The sequence below is a fragment of the Chroicocephalus ridibundus genome, chromosome 12, assembly GCF_963924245.1.
Source record: "Chroicocephalus ridibundus chromosome 12, bChrRid1.1, whole genome shotgun sequence".
Taxonomy (NCBI): domain Eukaryota; kingdom Metazoa; phylum Chordata; class Aves; order Charadriiformes; family Laridae; genus Chroicocephalus; species Chroicocephalus ridibundus.
In genome coordinates, this window is record NC_086295.1 from 2,721,771 (window position 1) to 2,743,542 (window position 21,772).

The window sequence follows — 21,772 nt, forward strand, 5'->3', positions numbered from 1 at the left end:
CCACATCCCTATGGCACTGGGACCCCTCCTTGGCCCCCGCATTTCTTCGCCATCGGGACCCTTTCCACGGCCCCCTGCATCCCCCCACCACCGGGACCCCCCCCAGCTCACAGCATCCCTCTGCCACCAGGATCCTCCCGGTCCCCGCATCCCTCCACCGGGACCTCCCCTCTGATTCCCCGTATCCCTCTCCCACTGGGACCCCCCCGGCTCCCCACATCCCTCCACCACCGGCTATGCCGGGCTGGAAGCAACTGAGGGATTCATTAGAAGATAAATCCTCGCCGATCCATATGGATCCTCTCTCATGCCCCATCTATACAGGGCAGATGCTGCTGTGTGCTTCTATTTGCTATCAGTCCTGCAAAAAATAAAGAAAAAAAAAAAAAGATGATGTAGAGAAAAAAAGCCCTTAGGCCACTGGTGCGCTATGTGAGAAGCAAACATCGTGTATGCTAATTGGCTTTAGGTACTTACAGCAAGATTGAGACTTGTAACGTTGCCACAGATTGTTGGAAATTCCTCCGATAAGCTGACAGATGAATGTGTCTCTCTCATGGAGAGGTGAGAGAGCAGCAAAATACTTCCAAGAGCACAGGCAAGCGAAGCAGAGATATTTCAGGCATGTCAACACGCCGGGGCGGTGAGAACGCTGACCACTCGCTGCGGGAAGGATGGGGGGAGAGAGGGAAGAGCAGGGGGGGAAAGCAGCGGGCAGGCACCAAACGCCGATCTGCTGGCCACGTCCTGCCACCCGCACACCGAGAAGCAGCTTTTTGTACGAAGAGCTCCATCCATTTGAGTTAGTGCTGGTGAAGCAAGGTGGGAGCGAGCAGGAATAACTCTGCCGGGATCTGGCCCATGGCGTTCCGTACGCAGGAGCGCGGCCAGGAAAGAGGCAAGCTGAGATTAATGTCCCAGCAAAGCTTATTGTTGGGGCCTCCTTAAGCCATAAACCATGTTTGTTTGTTCATTTGGCTGGGGTTTTGGTGGGGTTTTTTTTTTAAAAGTTTGAGAATTAATCTTGTCCGTTACCACGGACGTGGTTCGTCTCCCCTGGGTCCCCAGCCCCGTGGTTTGGGGGATGCTGAGGAGCTCCCTGGGCGCTGAGCCCGGCAGGGGGGCACCAGGCAAGGCAGAGCCGCGCCAAGGCTTCCCCAGCAGCACCCACCCTCCAGCCCAAACCTCCACCTCCCCTCCATGCTGGGAAAAAATGAGGAGAAATGCCTCGAGACACGTCGTGCACCAGAGGCTCGCACAGCTGGCGCAAAGGCCGGCGCTGTGCCGCAGGAACACTCTGTCCTGAAAAAACGCTGGACCCCGCAGGACACTCAGTCTGTTCCAAACACTGGGAACAAATCCTGCAGGAGCACAAAGTCGGTGTCACACAGACGGGGGGCCTGGCCGGGCGCCCGTGCCACCACGCTGCTCCAGCTGCCCCAGCGGCTCTTGGGCCTCCCTCCACCTGCAAAGAGACCGCGAGTCGCTTCTGGTGGTTGAGATGGCAGTTGCTATTCCAGACTTTTTGCATGGTATTTGGGGTCTTTGCTGCAGCTTGTAGTTTGGCTCATTCGGTATGTCCCAGTAGTGTCACCTCCCAGCCATCAGCCGTGCCCGATGCTGTCTGTGGCTCCCTCCTCCCCATCCATACCGGAGTTTCGGAAGCAACGGGTATTGCCCAGGTCAAACAACGTTGCTTCTTCTCTCCATCTACATTAACACATTTGCACAAGTGAATTCCTACCAGTTTTGGGTGTCCAAGGAGCAGAAATGGTCCTGCGGCATTTTACTGAGGCCCAGTCTCTAGATCTGGGTTCAGCTCCTCATCCTCTGAGAAAATTCTGCATCTGACCTTGAGCAAGGTCATTTTCTACTTCTGTGCCTCAGTTACTCCATCAATAAAATGGGCGTAATAGCCCTTCCTTTCTCCAAATTTAAGTTTTCCTCACCGTGTATGGCTCTCTGTCTCTTGCTCGTATCTGTGCACTGTGGATCCGATGGGATTCTTAATCTAATGAGCACGGGAGAGCCTATTATTATAACCCTCATGCCGTAGCCCCGTCTTTATCTCCGTCTGCTGTTTGCTGTGGGAAATATCTCAGCTTTCTCTTTTCAATTGCCGTTAGCAATCGCGGCGGCTGCGGCGCAGGACCCGGGGATTCTCAGCTGAAGTCTAAACGCGGTTGACAACTGTATGAATCTTATGGCCCGTGTAAGTAGCTAATGCAAATATCAACATTGTAGTGAGAAACACTCAGAAGCAGTAAGTGACGGATAGAAAAGTGATTATACGGACTTTATGTTGGAAAGTAAATATTTACTCTCCAGCATTGACAGATGCCTCAAGCACCATAGATCTAAAAAAGGCATTGATTCCCTCTCCTCCAGCCTCTCTTATCTCCTCCCTATGAAAATATCTGGCAAATAGTACATCATCGGCTTCCTCCACAGCCCAAGTGCCCCAGAGCAGCCGCTCAGGTAATTTGTTTGGTATCCAACAGCGCCATAGTTAATAGCCGCGCTCCTGGTATCGCGGGGAGGGGACTCTGTAGCCTCCTGAAAGGCAGCTCGTCCAGGGATGCTCCTGCTTGGCCAACGCAGAGCTCTGGCTGTGGGCCAGCTCCTGCCCCACTCGACATCCACCCATGCATTAAAAAGGAGGGGGGGGCGGGAAAAAAAGCTTTGATTGGCAAGAAATTTTAACCCTTGAAGAAGAAGGAGAAAAGAAAAGGACCTGGGAAATGCGCTGGTGCTCTTTAAGAGCAGTCGCACGCTGGCGGCCGTGGCTCCCCGTGCCGCGCTCCTCTTTGCCCTCCTGGAATTGCCTTGAAATAACTTAAATGAAGTTGAGCCGCTGGGAGGCTGTCAGGTTTGTAGGACCTCCTTGGCGATCAATTTAACCTCCTGGAATCTTTCTTTTTTTTTCCTGCTGCCTGAAGTTGCTGAGTCAGTGATGGTTGTCCGGGGGCTGCCGGCAAAGCCAGTCCCCATCCCGCTTCCCCACGGAGCCACCCGGGGACTTCTCTCCCACGCAGAACCGCCGGCGGATAAAGCACCTCGCGCTGTCCCTCTGCCTCGCTATTTTTGGAAGAGGCACTCGCAGAGGCTCTGCTTTAAAATGACCCGTGTGTGACCACGCTGTCATCAGCCCAGGGGGTGGGACACCCTTTGGGGGCAGCTGTGGCTGCGTACACCCAGTGTGAACCATCTCCAGCCTTCCCGCTCCGCTCCAGGGGCCGGGAATGCTTCAGCATCCCAAAGGGCTTTCCCTGCCCCTTGAGTGGAGCAGCAGTTTTAGCCTCCCATTGACTCTAAAGGAGTTTTAGCATCTAAAAGAGAGAAACCCCCTGTTCTCCCTCACTTTTTCCCCCTTTGGGGACTCACTTGCCCTTAGAAGACCCGCTTTTGCCGCAGGTGCCATCGGTTGACATTGGCAGGGTACGTGCACACATGCAGCCGGCGAAAGGCGTCCCCCCCCGCCCCTCGCAGCTCCGCCGTGCTTCACGCTGCAGTACCTTTCTCTCTACAGTTGATAATTGCTCACCTCAGAAATAAATAATCACGAGGCAGAGGGTACAGAGAGTCGTTGGGAGAAGAAGGGAACTAAGAGCACTTTGTGTCTCTGCCGGAGCCTCCGCGTGGGCCGGGGGGATCTGCCCAAGCAGCTAAGCTGAATGTTGTGCTCAGTAATTACTAACTGCACGAACGTTTCTCTTTTATTGTATTTTGCCTGATGATAATGAAGTGTGAGAGCCTTGTTTAGCAGCCTCTCGTTCCATGCTGCTCCCAGTTGCTTTCATCCTGGAACAGAGGATGGGACCTGCCTTGGAATGGTGTGACCCAGGAAGATGCCACCCAACAAGAACACTGTACCCTGAGAAAGGCGGTCCAACCGGAAAAATCCTCCAGATTAAGCCCAAAAGACAGCTGCAGCGTAAGGCTTTCTTCCAGGGGTTTCACCTAGAAGTGTGTTTAAGAGAGGAGGAATAACAAGCACATTTGCCAAGTTCATAAAACTGCGACCTTGAGATATAGGTCACCACAACATCACCGGCTTTGGTGGCAGGGTCGTGGCACCGGGGGACAACCCTAGCGGCTTGGAAATGAACCTTTGATGGGCTAAAACATTTCAAGGAGAGATTTGCTGGTAACGGGGGTTTGGGTGTTTGCGACACTGTTGGATTCTGCTTTTGCTTTCACTGGGGGCATCTAAAGCCAATGAAGTAAACGAAGTTATAGGTGTTCTGCACCTGTACGGGTGGCTCATTGCATCCCAACCAGGCAGCGAGTCAGGGCTGGGTCTTTCGATACGTCCCGCACCCACGTTATTTGCAGGCTGCCTGTCCCTATTGCTCTCCTCCTCCATCAAGCCCCGCTGCCTGCATGCAGGCAAATCACTCCAGGGACTTTGATAAGATTATTCCTGGGAAGGAGGCAGGCGAGACCCCCGTCTGACAAAGCCGGGGCTTTTTTTTCCTCTTTCTTTTGTAGGTGCTCCGGTGCTTACGATCAGGCTGGAAGAGAATGGGCCAATACAGATGCGTGTGTCCAGTTTTATTGTCACCAGAACAGAGAGGTGTGTGGATGGAGAATATTTTCTTCATATAGCTAAAATTCAGGTTTCTTTTCTTTTTTTTTTCTTTTTTTTTTTTTTTTTTTTTTTCCCCCACTCTTCATGCCATGCCGGCAGCTCGGGGAGCTGCTGCCTGCAGTCTTAGGTGTGCATTAGCTTCCATTTGATTGCTGTACAGCAACTCTTCTTATCTTGGAAAATTAACCATTTCATAAGCGCAGAGGAGGTGGCTCGCAACGTGAGCGTAATGCACCAGGCATTGCACCAAAGACTGCAGAGTGCACCACTCCTTCCGTCAATGCCGAGTCTTTGACACCTAAAAGAAAAAGTATATTCCAGCCCTGTCAGATGTACAGAGCAATTATGCAAAACTGTCTTTAAGAAGATATTATTCTCAGGACTTTTTTTTTTTTTTTTTTTTTTTTGGTGCGAGGCAGTATTTCACAAAGATCCTCACCTTTTCTTTGTTGTATAATTCAGTGCCACTTACAGTAAATTATATTTGTGCAGTTTCATTATCACGTCTATGTAAATTCTCCTGCCCTCCAGTAAAGTATCCCCAGACTTTAAGATGCAAAATGACGTTGTTAAGGCAGGGTATAAGACAAAACAAAGGAAAGGCAGGAAAGGTGGCTCCTTTCTCTGCATTGAGTGCATGGATGTTAATGAGAGTCATCTCCATGTACAGGTCTAGCACCTGGTTGCTATATTTATTTTAATTGTAGATATTTTTTTTTTTTTTAGGGAGAAATCCAGTTCCCATTTGTGCTCTCCTATGACACAAACCTCTGCAAATTCAGAATAAATCTATAAATGAAACGTCCGTGTGCTTTTTAATTGCTGCCTTCCCACTAAGTAAATCGTGTGCGATGTTTTAGGGTGAGACATGAACTTTTCAGCTTCATCTCTTTTCCACTCCCGTACTGTCCTAGCTGCCCGCTGTCGGCTCCTTGTAGGTCATTTCCAGCAACACGAGCAAGACAAGCAAACAGCAAAATTGCAAGATGCAAATGCCCTTCATTTTTGGCTTTGAGTCAAAAAATAATAAGTTGACAATAACCCCGCCAGAATACGCAGCAAGGGTGACTGCCGATTTCTTCCTGCTAGCGTGACAGCACAGGGGACTTGGGCACGGGGAAGGGACAAGCCTGGGTTCCCCTGGACGCTGCAGCATGTGCCTTGTCTCAGCTTTTAAAGGGTTTTCTTGGATAAAGCATAAACGCTTCCACGCAGCCAGCGGCTCCTTTCCCCTTCTTCAGCAGAAAAAGAGAAAAAAAGCAGGTGATTTAAAGTTATGTTAAAATAGCACTAAATGAAGCACAACTTGCTTCTGAAAAGCTGCTGTGGGTGTAGGGAAGAAATGTTCTTCTGGGTGATGCCTCTGGTGAAGACCGGAGGGGACGCACAGGGGTTGGAGCTGAGACCCCGACCCCCATTGCTGTCCCCAGCCCCACCCCCGTGCTCCGAAACACCACCCAGGCGGCTTGGTGGGCCCCCAAATGCTGTAGAGTGGAGTCTTCTGTGCCAGCACCCAGGGTTTTGCACCTCAGGACAAACTCGGTTCCTGCTGTCATTCTTGGGTCTGGTTGCTATCTCTGCATTCTCTCGGTTCCTCCTGTCATTCTTGGGTCTGTTCGTTGCATTTCCTGCACCATCCCTTTGCAGGCGGCTGCTCCGGCCCCGCTGCTGAGCTGCCTCAGGCTTTTCCTCCTTTCCAAGCCTCCCCGTCCCCAGCCGCCCTTCTATAACCACTCTTTGAACATCGCCCTTTTCTCCCATCTCTTGTTTCTCAAAAGTTTCAAGAAATTTAATAACTTGCATTAGCATCCCTGGAGCCGAAGGGTTTGAGGTGGCTCCTCTGGTGTCCTCCTTTCCCTCCAGAGAGCCACAGCTTCCCACCGCTGCCGGTCCCTTGGCACTAGGCTGACTGTCACGCCGCCGTGCCACCTGCTGCAACGACGATGGGGACATCCTCATGGTGTGAATAGACTAAATGATTGCATGAACTCCTGGGGCCTTTGGAGGTCAAGATCAGGACTCGGCAACCATCTCCAGCGCTTGAATTGAGAGTACTGGGATGCTGCTACTATCTTGCACACAAGAGAAGGAAGCAATAAAGTCTGCCATGGAAGGACACTCGTCTTCCAGAATTCAGATTTCTCCCAGCTTAAGCCCATCTCTTATTTAGCTGAGGTCCGGCTCCAGCGCCGGAGGCTCTTTATCTCCAGCCGGGAGGAGACAGTGGAGAAGAATCTTGCAGTGAGCAGCACTTTGGGAGTTTGTGATAGATGCCGTCTACCTCATTACCGAACAATGAAACTTTATTGTTCCCTCTGTTCTATTGATTTTTATGTCTCCAAAGCATGCTGGCAAACTCTGAAATGAATATCTGTCAGAGGAGGAGGACCGCTGCTGCTGATCTGCATCTTTGAAGTGACTGTCCATGGATCAAGCCCTGGGGCGCCGTCACTGCCATGTCCCCGGGAGGGGAGGGCTTCCCCAGCGCCTCCCCGGGGGCCGAGATTGTGGTGGGGTTTGTCCTTCCTGCGCCCAGCTCCGGGCTCCGCACCCGGGCTGAGACCTAGGTACAGTGGGGAGGGCTGCTCCACAACCTCTCTGCTGGAAAAAGGCAGTGTTTTGGCCAATATCCATGAAACTCAGCATGAATCACAGAATCATAGAATAGTTCGGGTTGGAAGGGACCTTTCAAGGTCATCTAGTCCAATCCCCCTGCAATGAGGAGGGACATCTTCAACTAGATCACTTTGCTCAGAGCCCCATCCAAGGCATGGACCCTCTCTTGGCTTGGAGATCAAGGCTCCGTCCATAGGGTCTTCATTGCAAACTCCAGCCTGGGGCAGTGCTGTGCCTGGCAGCCCCACTCCGTGGGCAGAGGACTGGGAGGGGACCCCACATCTCCATCATGCTGCCCCCCAGGTGCTCGTGTCCTCGGTGTGCGGCCGCCCTGCCTGCAACGCTAGATTAAATATAGGTATTATTTGTGTCGTGTTTGTGTATATAGCCCTCAAGTGGGGAAGCATTTGCCCTGCAGTCTACATATATATCTGGCAACTTCACAATTAGTTAATATTTTATGCATAATTCATAAAATTATACTACATTTTCTGGGAATAATTAGCTGACTCTGTACCTCTAATGAACTGCAGGTTCAGCTATGACAAATACATTGGGCGACTCCAAGGGATAGCAACACGCAGGCGCCTTTAAGCAAAGTTCAAGCAGCTCCTAAATTAACCAAAGCGAATCCCCGAAGATGCAGTATTTATGCACTGAAGCGAGGAGGGAGGGCTCTCGGCTCACAACTCTCATCAGCCATCACAGCCCAAGAAGCGAGAGAGAGAAAATAGTTATTTACCTTTCGCTAATTGGGAGCCGGGCAGCTCAGGTGAGACTTTCCTCCTTTTCCTTTATTTGGGTTATTGCGTGGAGGTGTGGAAACACCGGGGTGAAAACGGATATAATTGGCACCAAGATATTCAGGCTCGAATTGCAAACTTTTCTTAAAATTCTGGTCTGAATTGGAGGAAAGCAAAATCCATTTGAGCTGTTCTGGTTTTTCAAAATAGGAAGGGAGCAATTTTGTCAAGATGCTGGTTTCCGCAGCAGCTCTCCTGCCTCCGTGGGTGCCCAGGGGGCTCAGCCCCAGCACAACCCCCCCTTTGGGGCTGCCCACAGAGGCAAAGCCAGCTCTGCTTTGCGTTATACACCCAAAAGGTGAAAATTTGGTTGCTGGGTGAGCAATGCCTGCCCTTTTCCTCTCACCCCTTCTCGCTTTTGGGATGAATGACTGATATAAACCCTGGAGCGAAGCCAGCGAGCCCAGGGTGCTCTCAGACCCCAAGGCGCTCAAGGGTCCCCAAGGCAGGGACCCTTGCTCCGTCGGGCTTCACTCATGGCATTAAATACAGAGCAGCGATCCCAAGGCAGGAGAGCGTCTTCTCCTGCCCTGCTCCATCTGACCCAGCATCACTCCTACACCCAGGTGGCCCGATGCTGGGTGCCGGCAGCATCTCCAGGGCACCCACACACCTCCTCCAGCTCCCCAGCTGCCTCCCGCTCACGGCTGTGCGCAGAAACAAGCCACTCGCTGAAGATGACCTCAGAAACCTGGAGATCTAATACACAGCTACCAGTAGCCTAAAATATTGAATTTTCCCTAGATGGCACACTGCCTAAATGAGGAGGCAAAGGCGAGCCCGTCCCGCAGCGGGCAGCCGCGCTGCCGGGGCGTACATATCCGCCGCCAGTAATTGACTTTAAGTGGAGGGCTGCAAACTGGTAAGTATATTAACTTTATGCGCCTCCCTGACATTTAAAAAAAAAATTAGATTTTCGGCTCTGCCGGAGGTACAAAGGAAGACACAGAGCAAAGCTGCGGGTGTCAGGGGGTGAGCACATTAAGGCAGACGATGATGACACCTGTCTGGTTGAGTTTAGGCTGACAAAATTCAGCGGAGAGACCTCGGCGGAGGGAAGAGGATGCTCGGGAGGAGAGGCAGGGCTCGCGGGGCCCGCCTCAGAAGCATACCTCGTTTTTTTTAATTAGGTTATAACTCAATTACAAATGCAAGGCTCTTCATTCCTGACAAGTTTTCCATAATCTTAATTTGATCTCATGTCAGAAGGGTACCTTCCTCTGATAACCAAGCCCAGCTAAGAGTTTAACCAGAATAATAGCTGATTAAAAGGGGTTAATAGATACACCTCAAACAGAAGTAAATTAACGGGAGACGCTGTCTGTTGGCTAATGGGATCAGAACAGTATTTGTTTAGTTTATGAATGATTAATCTCCCTCTCTCGGCATTCCTCAGATGCTAATTGCACTTAGGGAGCCCGTGTTTGTTTTTACAAGAGTTGGGGGTGGCAGAGGGAAGGCGATGGTTGGCCCAAGGGGGAGCCCATTCGCCCCGTGTGGTGGGCTCTTGGCACCGCCAGGGGGACACCGGTAAAACCACGCTAAACCAGACCCGACCCCAGACTCAGGAAGCTCTTGAATTGAAGATATTATTAAAGGCATTTGGGATATTTTATGAGAAAAATTGTGAAGTGCACAAAGGCACCGAGTGCTGAGACTCGTCTCACCCTCCTGCCCGGACAACGGGGGAGCTTCACACCGCAAAAACGCTCGGGTTTTTCCCGGTGAAAACACTCCAGGCTGATGAGACAAAAGCTCAAGGAAGGGCCAAAGGAGGGAAACCACTTCTCACGGCAACTTTTGCGTTTGACAATTCAAAGCGGGAGAGCAGAAGCATTTGTCAGGAGCGCTGGGAGGGAAGCAGTAATTGCCTGGGAGCAGCCACAGCTGCGGGGCTCACTCCAGCTGCTGCCGCATCGCTACGAGGAAACCAAATCATCCTCCTCTCTACACACTTGTCAGCGTTTTAATCCTCCGTTATCTTTGTACCTAACAACACAAATGTGCTATCTCAGCCATACTGTGAATTTACTAGCAAACAAACCGTTTTAAACAACAACAACAACAACAACAACAACAAGAGGTTTTTCCTCCCAAGCTTCGCAAGCATGAGGTATTTTCTAAATAAAGCCCTGCCAAGCGGGGGCCCTGATTCCGCGAGGTACCACATGCCACCAAAGCCAGCTGGCACCACCCAGCTCAACCTTTCAGCATGTTTGCGAAGGGCTTATTGAATTCGGAGCCAGGAGGAGATGTTTTGGAAGGCAGGTACCCGTCGCGAGGCAGCATCCTTGCTGTGGTGGGTCACGTTATCTTTGAAGCTACGGCAGCAGTTCGCAGAGATGGAGGTACCTGGGCTCACCAAACTCCTGAGCTGTGATAGAGGCTGGTTCTTTGCTCAGTTTGGTTTTAAATGTCCCAGGCGATGGTGGGGTATGACTTTACGGGTGATTAGGGCTCACTGAGGAGAATATTTGCATAGTGGAGAAGATGACTGGGGTGCTCACTCTGTGCTCCTGGGCTGCCAGGCCTTGACTTTACCAAGGGATGGGTGTTGGAAAGACACGGGGAACACTGGGAAGACCGAGCCGACACCACTTCTGCACGAGACCTTTTTTTAAAGTTTGGGATGAATTGAAATGATCTGAGGGGAATCTCATTTTAATCTCAAAATTCTGCCGTTACCAAAATTGCATGCTGAGAAACGGGATGCTCTTTTACTGTTCTCCATAAATAACGCTACTTTGTACTGTTCCCAGGTATTTCATTCATCACTGTATCATATAGAAAGCCTGAGCTGAATAAAACCTTCTGAAAGAAGATGAGGAGACGCACTCTGCCTTATAGATTATTTTACAGTTACTGAAGCCATTTGTTTTCTCTGCCTGCTTTCCACAAACGTGGAATATAAACCATATACCAGGAGGCGTGACTTCTACCTTTTGCCAAACAGCATCGAAATAAATTCCTTATTAAGGGAGTCACCTAGAAATATTGGTTTTAATAATAAATAACTGGATTATTGCCTTCCCAGCTTGACGGTGTGTGCAAATTCCGAGGCTGAGGGAAGCTCCAGCAAGGCAGGGTCTGCCGGGGGGCTCAGCGCAGGGGCAGAGTGTGGGTCCAAAGCCCTGAGAGCCTTTGCAAAGCCTGGGTGGGGGGTTCCAGGTGCTGCCTGTTGCTGGAATGTGGGAGCAGATGGGAAGTGGAGAAACATCAGAGCGTTTATTTAACACCCCCATGCTCCTGAGCCATTTGATCCCCCAAGCTACAAGTATTTGTTATCCAAACCAAACTCCAGCTGAGCCTCCTGAGAGCTTATGGCAAAATTTCTGGCTACAGTATTTATAAACCCAATGAGATGCTTATGAGCTCGTGAAGGAGGTACAGACACAGCGTCCAGCCAGCGCCCCCCTGCACCCGCACATCCGCAGGGATTATTACCCTGCAAAGGGACGCGGACCTCACGCCTGGGGCTGTAAGAGGTACGAGCACGTGCGGGTGCAGGTATGGTGTGGTTGTACAAAGGGATCAGAGACTGTGCTAAACCCTTCTTTAAAAACTCTTCAACTCACCCAAAGGCAACGCTGGAAGGTGGTGACAGTTCTTGTCTGCAGCGGCTGAGCTTTGGGACCCCGGGGATGGTGGCCAGGGGGAAGGGGGGGGCGATGGGTGATCTTTTCGAGGGGCTGTTTGAGTAAGTGGTGCCCTCCAGCCCTTCCCCCCAGGCTGAAAACCAACATCTGCAGCCGAAACGGCCTTTGGTAGAGCCCAGAGCAGCAGTTTGAAAATATTCCAGCTTTTTGCATGCGCTTACAGCTGCAGGTAGATGCCTAGCGAGATTTTCAGAAGTGCCCAGGCATGTAAAGCACCTCATTCCCAGTCCAAATGCCACCAGGTGTCTGCCTGCATCATTAGGCACCTAATTGCCTCTGAAACCCAGCTCCTGGGAGCGGGGCGGCTGCCGGCAGCGGCACCCCAGCACCCAGCCTTGTGCCGAGCCCCGGCCCCGCGGGACACCATGGCCCTCGGCTCCGTCCCCGCGCCCCGGCGCCTGGCAGGGTTCTCCCGCCTCCGTTTCCTCATCAGCAGCTAAATTATCCAGACGCCTTTGGGAAATCCTTCGAGATCCCCCGCCGCTGAGCCGCGTCGCAGAGAGAGGTGGTACCAAAGGGCTGATTATTGCACTTATTGTTAAAAAAACCAAACCCCTTTACCTGCAAACCTAGAGCACAGCACGGCACGGACTCCAAGGAATTGGGAGCAGGGTTAAAAACACATCCTGGCAGAGGACGGCAGGAGCTGCCCTTCGGCTGGCCCCGTTTCTAACTTGTCCTTGCACAAAGGGGCTACAAGGCGAGGAAGTTTTTGCTCCTTGTGCGGTGACGAATGGCCTGGCCAGGTAACAAATTCCAGGCTGGAATATGCCTTCTCAGCAGCCCAACAACGTGTGATTGCAGTGGGCATTGCATTAATTCCTGAAATGTCGTTTTTAAATTGGTTTTACAGTTCACTGGGAGTGTGAGGCCGCAGCCTCAATAGCGAGTGCCGCTCGCACACGACCGGAGGAAATAATACCAGAATAAAACTAGAAACCGGTGTCTGGTGCCGACCCCCCCGCGACTGGGCCTGGCAGCGAGGAGCGGTGACCACGTCAGGTGTGCGTTAATAAATACACACCCCCCGTGAGCACAGAGCAGGCTGCGTGCAATTATGAAAAAACCACACAATTTGGTTGCCAAAAATGACTCCTGCCAAATTACTTTGCTCCCGTTGCCTGAATTTCACCGGCAGGCAGTGCTGCAAGACGGGACTTTGTTTCCAAATGTGCCAGGCAGGAGCCATGCCCGGGCTAGCAATGGCGATGAAGGGATGCTGAGCCGCTGCGCCAGAGGCTGGTCCTCAGCCCTGGGGGGGGACGAGACCCTCGCTCAGACCAGCACGGGGGCTCTGGGGGTGCTGGGAGCTGCAGGCATCGGTCAGAGCTCACGGACCTGAACTGATCCGTGGAAAGTCCTTCTGGCTGGAAGGCCGTGCCACCATACAGAGAGACCCAGACAGGTGGGAGATTTGGGCAGAGAGGAGCCTTATGAAATTCAACAAGGGCAAGTGCAGGGCGCTGCACCTGGGGAGGAATAACCCCCCGCACCAGGACGGGTTGGGGGTGACCTGCTGGAGAGCAGCTCAGCTGAAAGAGACCTGGGAGTCCTGGTGGGCAACAGGATGGCCACGAGCCAGCGATGGGCCCTTGTGGCCAAGAGGCCAATGGCATCCTGGGGGGCATCAAGAAGAGCGTGGCCAGCAGGTGGAGGGGGGTCATCCTCCCCCTCTGCTCTGCCCTGGGGAGGCCACGTCTGGAGCACTGGGCCCAGTTCTGGGCTCCCTGGTTCAAGAAGGACAGGGAACTGCTGGAGAGGGGACAGCAAAGGGCTACCGAGATGATGAGGGGACTGGAACACCTCTCTTATGAGGAAAGGCTGAGGGATTTGGGTCTCTTCAGTCTGGAAAAAAGACGACTGATCGGGGAACTTATCAACGCTTATAAATACTTGAAGGGTGGGTGTCAGGAGGATGGGGCCAGGCTCTTCTCAGTGGTGCCCGGGGACAGGACAAGGGGTAACGGGCACAAACTTGACCATGGGAAGTTCCATCTCAACAGGAGGAAGAACTTCTTTGCTGTGAGGGTGGCAGAGCCCTGGCACAGGCTGCCCAGAGAGGTGGTGGAGTCTCCGTCTCTGGAGACATCCCAAACCCGCCTGGACGCGTTCCTGTGCCACCTGCTCTGGGTGACCCTGCTCTGGCAGGGGGTTGGACGGGGTGATCTCCAGAGGTCCCTTCCCACCCCGGCCATTCTGTGATCCTGTGAGTCAAGCACCGTCCATGAGCAACCTGAGTGTCAAATCACAGAAATGACCCACAATGGCACAAACTCCGCGATACACTTAGGCAGGAGCCCTGGGGACTCCAGTTCACTCCTCCCCTGTCTGAAGGAAAGGCCCTTTCCCTGCTGGGCCCTGGTTTGCTCTGGTTAAGCGTTGGTGCAGGTTTAGCAGCTGCCAGGCTCAGGAAGGAGCCCACGGTGGCCTGTGCCATTGCCACCCCCCTGGACCACGGGGTGAGCTGGTCCCTGTCGCATCCTGCTGTAGAATCCCAGCAGGTTAAAGTTAAAGGTGTGACCACAACAGCTTCCTACCCCACAAACCTGCACATTCCTCCTCAGATCTGCTGACTTTAGGAAGAAAATATGTCTCTTACTACGTTTTGCCCCTTTTAGCACGGCACAGCCGCTACAGCAGTGACGCCAGGGCAGAAGCTGCCACCCATCCCATCACCGTGTCCCCGTGATGGGATGAGCTACGGCTCCTCTTCACCCCCAGAGCCCGGGGCGAGCTTGCTGAGCTGCTGGCCAGAAAACAAGCAAGCAAAGAAAAAAAAAATAAATAATTCCAAAGAAACAAAAAGAAAGAAACTAACCCTCTTCTTTTCTGTTGTGGTTTGGGTTTTTTTTTTTTTTTTTTTTTAACCTGGAAAATGAACTAGAGTCTGTAAGCCCAGAATCCCACAAGGGTAGTAATGGCAAGTCACTTTTCCGAGTGTAATCACACTTGGAGAGACGAATATCTGCAGCGTGTCTGCATGGGCAGGATTCATGCCCGAGAGCCGCCAGGCTCCTCCAGCCCCTCCGAGCCGTCCGAAGGCTTTGAGAGACCTTGGCACGAGCCTGCTCCTTCCCCCCAGCTCGTGTCTTATTTAATTTTTTTTTTTTTTTTTGTCTCTCTCAAGCAGACCCTGCTCTCGGGAATCATTTGCTCTTTATTCTAACACGTCTCTTAACAGGCAGGAGGCTGTGCCGATCTCCGTGCGATCTGTCTATCATCTTAGTCCAGGCATTTTAATTTACACTGCAGTAAAAAATTTGGCACCCAACATTTTCCACTTCGAGCCACAACGGAGCGAGAGGCTGTGCCAAAGGTTTGACTCTGCTCCTTTCCCTCTTCCATTTGGGGGGTGCGTGCGTGGAAGAAGGACATCGGAAGGAAACGCCCCCCCCCAAATCTAGGATGACAGTTTTAAATCACGTCAGCCCAGGATCGCATTGCTGATGTGACTCTGCCGAACGAGTGTGTGTCAGTCTGTCTGTCCAGAGCAGCACGCAGGAACACAGACGATCTGCCCTGAAACATTGACAGAGGCTGTTTCTCTCTAGCTCTGGCAGAAAACAGGGGTTGCTTTGCTTGAGGAAGTTGTTCTGGTATGAAGGGGCTTCCCAACCCCCTTGGGCAGCCTTCGGAGGTGGGTTGGGGAGACCTGCCCCGGCATGAGGGGGCTCTAGGGGTCCTGGGGGGCCTTTCCTTGCCTCCCCCTGCGCGGCCGAGCGAGCCGAGGGTGGGTGCAGCCCCACGCCAGGCGCCGGGAGCCGAGAGCAGGGGACTCCTCTGCTGCTGCAATGCAGGGCTGAGTGCAGGTTGCAGAAAACGAAGGACATACAGACACTGCAGAACCCGGTCCGGAGCCTGGAGGGGAGGATCAGAGCCCTGCCCGGCATCGCCGGCGCTTCCCCGTCTCTCTCCCTTTGGCTGCGTCCAGTTCAAGCCAACGCCATCCATAAAGCAGCCCGGCCGGCAAAGGGCACCTCGGGCACCATCACATTCGGGAGGTGAAGGGGCACGAACGCACCCCGGAACGGGCAGGGCTGCTTTGCACTGTCCTACGATGCTTACCTAATGCTTTGGCAAGAAGCTGGAGCCAATTCATCATTGTTTATCCCCAAAACAGCTCTTGCCTTTGCCAGATAACGTCTGGGGAGAGTCACCTCTCCTCCCTCCTGGGGCCATTCCTGCGTTGCTTTTCGGGGAGGTAGCACTAAGTCAGCTGGGCACAGGGAAAATGCACCGGTAGGAACACACTGATCCAAAAGTTTTTAAAAAAAACTTCGGAAAAGATCAAAAAAACCAAAAAAAGGTGTAAAGCAGTTTTCTTTCTCGTCTTGCTTGTTTATCACCCACACTCTTTTCAATATAAAGCAAAGAGAGGACAAAAAAGAAACAGAACACCACTGTCAGTGGGGAGGCAGCAGCTCTCCCATTTCTTTTATGCCTGTGAATTGTTCCCAGGAATTAGGATAGTTTTGTTTTCCTTTGGACACAAATTCTCCAAAATTAGAAGGGGCAAAAGGTCAAAAAAGAACTTCTTGAGTCAAAATTTCCGAGCAAGAGCCTGGTTTTCCTCCTCCTCTTTCCTAACCTTAGTCCTGATTCTGGCTGATACCCAGTGGCTTCATTTACTCTCATACTTTTGCTGAGCAAACCCCCCTGGTATAAACTCGCCCCAGCTTTTTTTTTCTACAGACCGTCTTCAAAACCTGCATAAAGGGGAGTTTAAAAGATGAGCGCACCTCCAGAAGACGGGGCGGAGGATAAAAGGCGAGGAGCGAAGCCGTGGAGGATGTATGTTCGCTATCGCACAGGGAGACGGGGAAACACCCAGCCGCGGGGAAGAGTGTGAAGAGTTGGAGCCAGCCCGGCGGGTCACAGGCTGGCAATGCCTCAAGGACAAGAACCAAAGGATGGACGGCCGCGTTCGTAACGGGGTGGAGGGTGACAGGTGGCAGGCAGGGAGACACGGTCCCGCAGCTGGAAGGAGTAGGAGGGAGATGCTGGTGGAAAGGCGAAAATCCACCCACTGAGTTACCCCTTTGGAGAACGTTATTCCTTCTTTTTCTCCTTGCTGTCCTGACGGAGGAGCTGAGGTTCTGGGCATCCACAGAGCGGGATGGAAAGTAACAGGGGGAAGGGGTGGGAAAACGGGACCAACGACCCAAGGAGCGAGGAGAGGAGGCTGATGAGTTGTGGGACGTGAGGTTTCTTCTGAAAGTACCTTGGAGTTTCCTGCGGAGATGGAAGGCTGAGAACGGGAGAAGGGACAGAAGCCATCAGATGGGGACACGGCGGTTGTGCACGGGGTGACAGGCGTCGAGGAACCTCAGTGTTACGGAGCACAAGGAAAGTAATAGGGAGATGGGCATAAAAAAGGCAACAATAAATATTTTGGGACCTGTGCTGCTCCTGACAGCTGTAACGGGCGTATATCAAAAGCTCCCACAAACCCTGGAAATTTCATTAAGATGTCCACAATGCCTGGACACATACGGAATTATGATACTCCTCATCCTTCCCCGTGTCAAAATCCTCCAAGCCTCAGCTCCCTTAAAAAGTTGTTTATAATAGATCTGAGAGTTTACATCTTCTTAATGCTACCATATAGGGTATTTGCAGCTGGATATATTTGACTGATATAGTACATTCTTTATGGCGATCATTCCTTGATTAAAAAAAATATTTTTTCTGTGTCAGGCGCTTTCTGTCACTATCTACCATAAATCAATTTGTCACGTAGATGGTAATAAAACAAGAGGTGTTCGTTCCCCTGAACACCACATCCAAGTGGCTCTTGCAGCATGGCTATAGCCATGCTGGGACGTTGGACTCGGTGGTCCTTGCCCTGGTGGTCCCGGGAGGGTGTCACGGCTTGGTGGCACCAGAGGGTGTGAGGGGAAGAGTCAAGGACTCTCCCGAGCATCACTGGTGTCACAAGGGTCACAGTCGTGTCCCAGCACCGGGGGGGGGCGGTGAGGACCGAGCCCTGCGCCAGCTGCTCACTGCAGACCCCCCCAGACAGCCGAGATCCAAACTGGAATATTTAAAATACTGGGGTGTCCCACCCTGAGCAATGCTGGGGGTCAGTGCCTGTGAGCATCTCTGGGTATTTTAATCAGAAAAAGCCTTTTCTCGTACTGCAACGACTGGCAGAGTCCCACAAAGTGATGCGGAAGGCGATTCTCCCTTCTGCACTACATTCTCAGAAATGCTGCTGTGCAAATAACAAAAAAAAAAAAACCCAAAAAAAATCCCCCTCATAGTGAATTATTCTTAGCTTTTTAAAATTTCCTAGCCTGGAAACGGGGGACAAGTCGTCTGTGCTGAGGGAACCCGAGTCCCAGCCTGGCTCACGGGCCATCCATCTCCCACTCCTCACTTTCAGAGCTTCTCAAATTTCAGCCTGGCATCTCTGATCGTAAGTCTACTTAACCGTTTTAATAGCACTAAATGGAGTCTGTGTTACTGCCCTTATCTGCTCTCTATGTCTTCCGGGTCATACATGCTTAGTTTACTGTCAGAGACAAGTTTTTACTGCTGTCAGCACTGCAGCGTGGCGGTACCTGCAGAGCAGCAGGCTGCGGGCTCCGCTCTGCCTTCCTCATTGGCAAGAAAATTACCACCCGCAATCTCGTTCCTGAATATTTGTCTTGCGGTCTCTTAATTGGTGCCATCAAGGAAATGCTGGAGAAATAAAAAACAAAAAAAAAAAGAAAAAAAAGAAAAAAAAGAAAAAAACCCACTACACGGTGCAAAAGAAAAGGTGATGTTATCTGTTTACAATCCTTTTGTGCAATGGTAATAATAATTAGCATAACAACGATGACTAATAATTAGAATTATTTGCATTAAGTGAAGGAGATGATTTTTTTTTTCAAATCTGGACTCGTTTTCCTCCTGTCACCAGGGGCTGGGAAAAGAAGTGTGAGAAGAGAACGAGCCCAGCAGCAGGCAAAATGCCCGTGCCGGGGCACACGCGGGGGCTTTGGTTCCAGCCCCAGCCACTTGCCCACCGCTGGCAGAGGTAGCCCCCGGCACACACCCGGGCTTCCCCGCAGGATGCTGGGGGCTCTGCATGCCCACCCCATCTGCGTTTGCCCCCCCCGGGAAACCCGGTCGGCTGCCTTTAACACCACACCGAGCAGAACAATGCAGGTGGAGGCGGTGGAAGATGCAGAAAAGACGCACACGTGGCTCCATTCTCCCCCCGCTTCGCTCCGAGCCCTGCAGGCTGGAGCTGCAGTTCCAGCAGCTCAAGAAAATCTTTGTCAAATTAATAGATTTAAAAGTAGAAAACACCAGCCGAGAGTCCGGGCACGCTTCTGAGATCGCCCGCTCGGGCTTTGCACCAGCAGCACTGATGGAATTACTTTTGCTTTACACCAGCATAAATAAAAGCGAGATCAGGTCCTCCATCTGGGAGATAAGGATGGAGTTTTACAGCCTCCTTTTCCTTATCACACCCGGACCTTTTAATACTTTGGGTGTATAACGAGCAACGTTGAGGAAGCTCCCAATGGCTTGTAGGCGCTTCTTACCCCTCCTGCCAGCAAGTGGGCTCTCCTGCCCTTCGCAAATTCAGAATACGAGCGGCACCGGGGCCGGATAAATGATCAGTTGTTTATGAACGGATCATTTATTAAATCCTGTTTGGCTAAAGTAATTCCTGCCAGCGTGAAGGTACAACAAATTGAAAATGAATAATCTCTCCTGCAATTCGCAGGGGCGAGAGACCACACTCCCGGCGCGCTCTGCTCCTATATTTAGCCCAGATACAGTAAATGCATTCCTACATGGAAACCGCTCTCCCCAAAGGCCGCTTCTTGAAGGTTTTGCTAGTGGGCTGCCGGGAGAGGCTGCGGAGCGGTTTGCTGGCCCTGGCAGTGTAACCGGGGTTGGTTCTGCTGCAGGATGCTCGCGGTGGGCATGGAGTCGCTGTAACTCAACCCCGGGCGCAGCCATCGAGCCCATGGGCTGGGGTAAACCAAATGTCACAGCTGTCACTTACCCGAACCGTCTCTCCAGCTTCGGAGTTATCTAGTTACGAGCACGTTGCTCCCGCTTCGTCCAGCGCTGGGCCTTAATATAACTTTTAAACCGTTGCGAAATGAACTTTGCATTTTATTTCCTTGGACGGTGAAAAAATACATCGCTGCGTCGTGGCCTGGGATAGGGACAGAGACAGCTATTTATGCCATTTCCAGCAAAACACCCTACGAAACATAAAGTAAACTGGAAAATCAATAATAATTATTATTACAGTGTCTCCGGGTCTCCGGTGTGGGGGGCGGTGTACATCCCTGCTCCGGGATCCGGCCCCCACTCAGCATTTACAGCCGTGTTAGCAGCGATGAAGCACGGGAAGGAAGGGAAGGAAGCACCAGGGAAACTGAGGCAGAGAACTGTATCTAAAGGGAATTTTATGGCACAGTAAAAGACCTCTGTCCTCACTGCCCTGGCAGGGGAGGAGGGTGTCCCAGCCCGACCGGAGCATCTCCGCAGCAGTGCAAGAGGCACAGGACTGCCACTGGTGGTTTGGGGACTGAGTGCTTCTGGCAGGGATAAAAACCTACTCAGATGATGCGGCTCGACCGTTTTAGGGAAGGCATTTGTGCCATGTCCCCCCTCCCCAGGTTTGGGTCCCCTGCCAGGACCTTGCCCTCCCCAGGAACCCCCTCCCCTGCTTCCCACCCCCACGGGGCAGGGGCATCGTGGTCGTTCTCGCAGGGTGCCCACCCCCTGGAGGGTGGTTCCATGCAGGTGGGCTTGCTGTGCCACAGCAGCACAAAACCCGCCGGCAGACGGAGGAGAGAGCCCACGGGCGGGCAGGGAGGGAAGGAGACATGGGCTGGGATGTGCCCGGGACAGCGAGCGGCGCTGCTCTGGCGGCACTAATGCTGATCACGCTCTAAAAGCACCGATCTATAGATCTCACTCCACCACCCAAGCACCTTTCTGGGTAAAAGAAACCACCGGTGAGAAATCCCAAGGGGATTTCAGAGCTCGTGGCCCTTGCACGTTGCTTTTACATCAATATGTCCTCTGTTTTGGGGGCGGTACTGCAAGAAAAACCCGTCGTCTTTTTCCCTTGTCCAACCGAGTTGGACACCGATGTCCCCGCCGCAGCGGTGGGTTCGGCAGGGAGCTGGGCTCACTGCTGGAGAGTCCATGTTCTTCCCTCCCTCCTTCCCCTGCATCCCCGCTGCATCCCCCAGCAAGGCCCGCTCCGGCTGGCGTCGCGAGGGGTTGGGTGTGCGAGCCGCCCCTTTGCCTGCCTTTATTTTTAGTGCGTGCACAGAAGGCAGATAATGGCGATTGATGTGCTTTTTCCTTCAGGTTTAGGTTTCCTGTCAGCCGAGCCGCAGATAAACCATAAACACGAAGAACAAACAAACAATTAGCCTCCCTCGGACCCAGGCGCAGAGGCACTCCGCTAAGGTTTATAGCCCTTTTCCAGCTTTACTGCCAAGATAAATCTCTCACCACCCGCTGCCCAATCAACCCCAATACAAAAAAGTTTTTGTTGTTTGGTTGTTGATTTTTTTTCCCCAGTAGGTATTTGATTTTTTTTATATTCAGGAAACATTAAAACAAGGGTGCAGACAGATAGGTGGGGACCGACATGTAAATTCTGTATCGATCTGGACAACATGCTGGCTTAATTCACCCTGGTGTGGGACCAGACGGGAGACAGAACAACCTCTGCCTCCTCCGAGCTGTGGTCTCCAGCACCACTGGACCGCCATGTGCAGCATCCTTCGGCCTCACGGAGGCGAAGAGCACGGCAGCAGGTGCCGGAGGCCGAAGGATGCTGCCTTGCACAAGCCCCGGTGTCTACTTCATTACCCAGGTTTACTTTTCAAACTGAAGAAAAATAAGACAGATGTGTTTAGGAGCTTGTTTGTTTTCCACCCCGCATTTCTGTTTACTCACCCGGGCAGGTTTTTTTGGTCACTGGGTGGCAATTCCCTTCATGGTATCGCTCGTGCATCACTGGCATAAAAGGCTGATTCAGTTTTGGTGGTGAATTACCCGTGGCCTTTTTTTTTTTTTCTTTTCTCTCGTATGACTGTGAATTTTGTCAAAACTTTGTGTGGCAGTTTCAT

At 52.1% G+C, this 21,772-nt stretch overlaps 1 long non-coding RNA gene across 1 annotated transcript; it reads left to right on the forward strand.

Moving 5' to 3' along the window:
- Positions 1-2,108: 2,108 nt before the first annotated feature.
- On the forward strand, positions 2,109-5,373 carry LOC134522238 (uncharacterized). Its single transcript, XR_010072980.1, has 4 exons — positions 2,109-2,212; positions 3,791-3,934; positions 4,492-4,576; positions 5,318-5,373. It is a non-coding gene; the product is annotated as an uncharacterized LOC134522238 (long non-coding RNA).
- Positions 5,374-21,772: the final 16,399 nt, after the last annotated feature.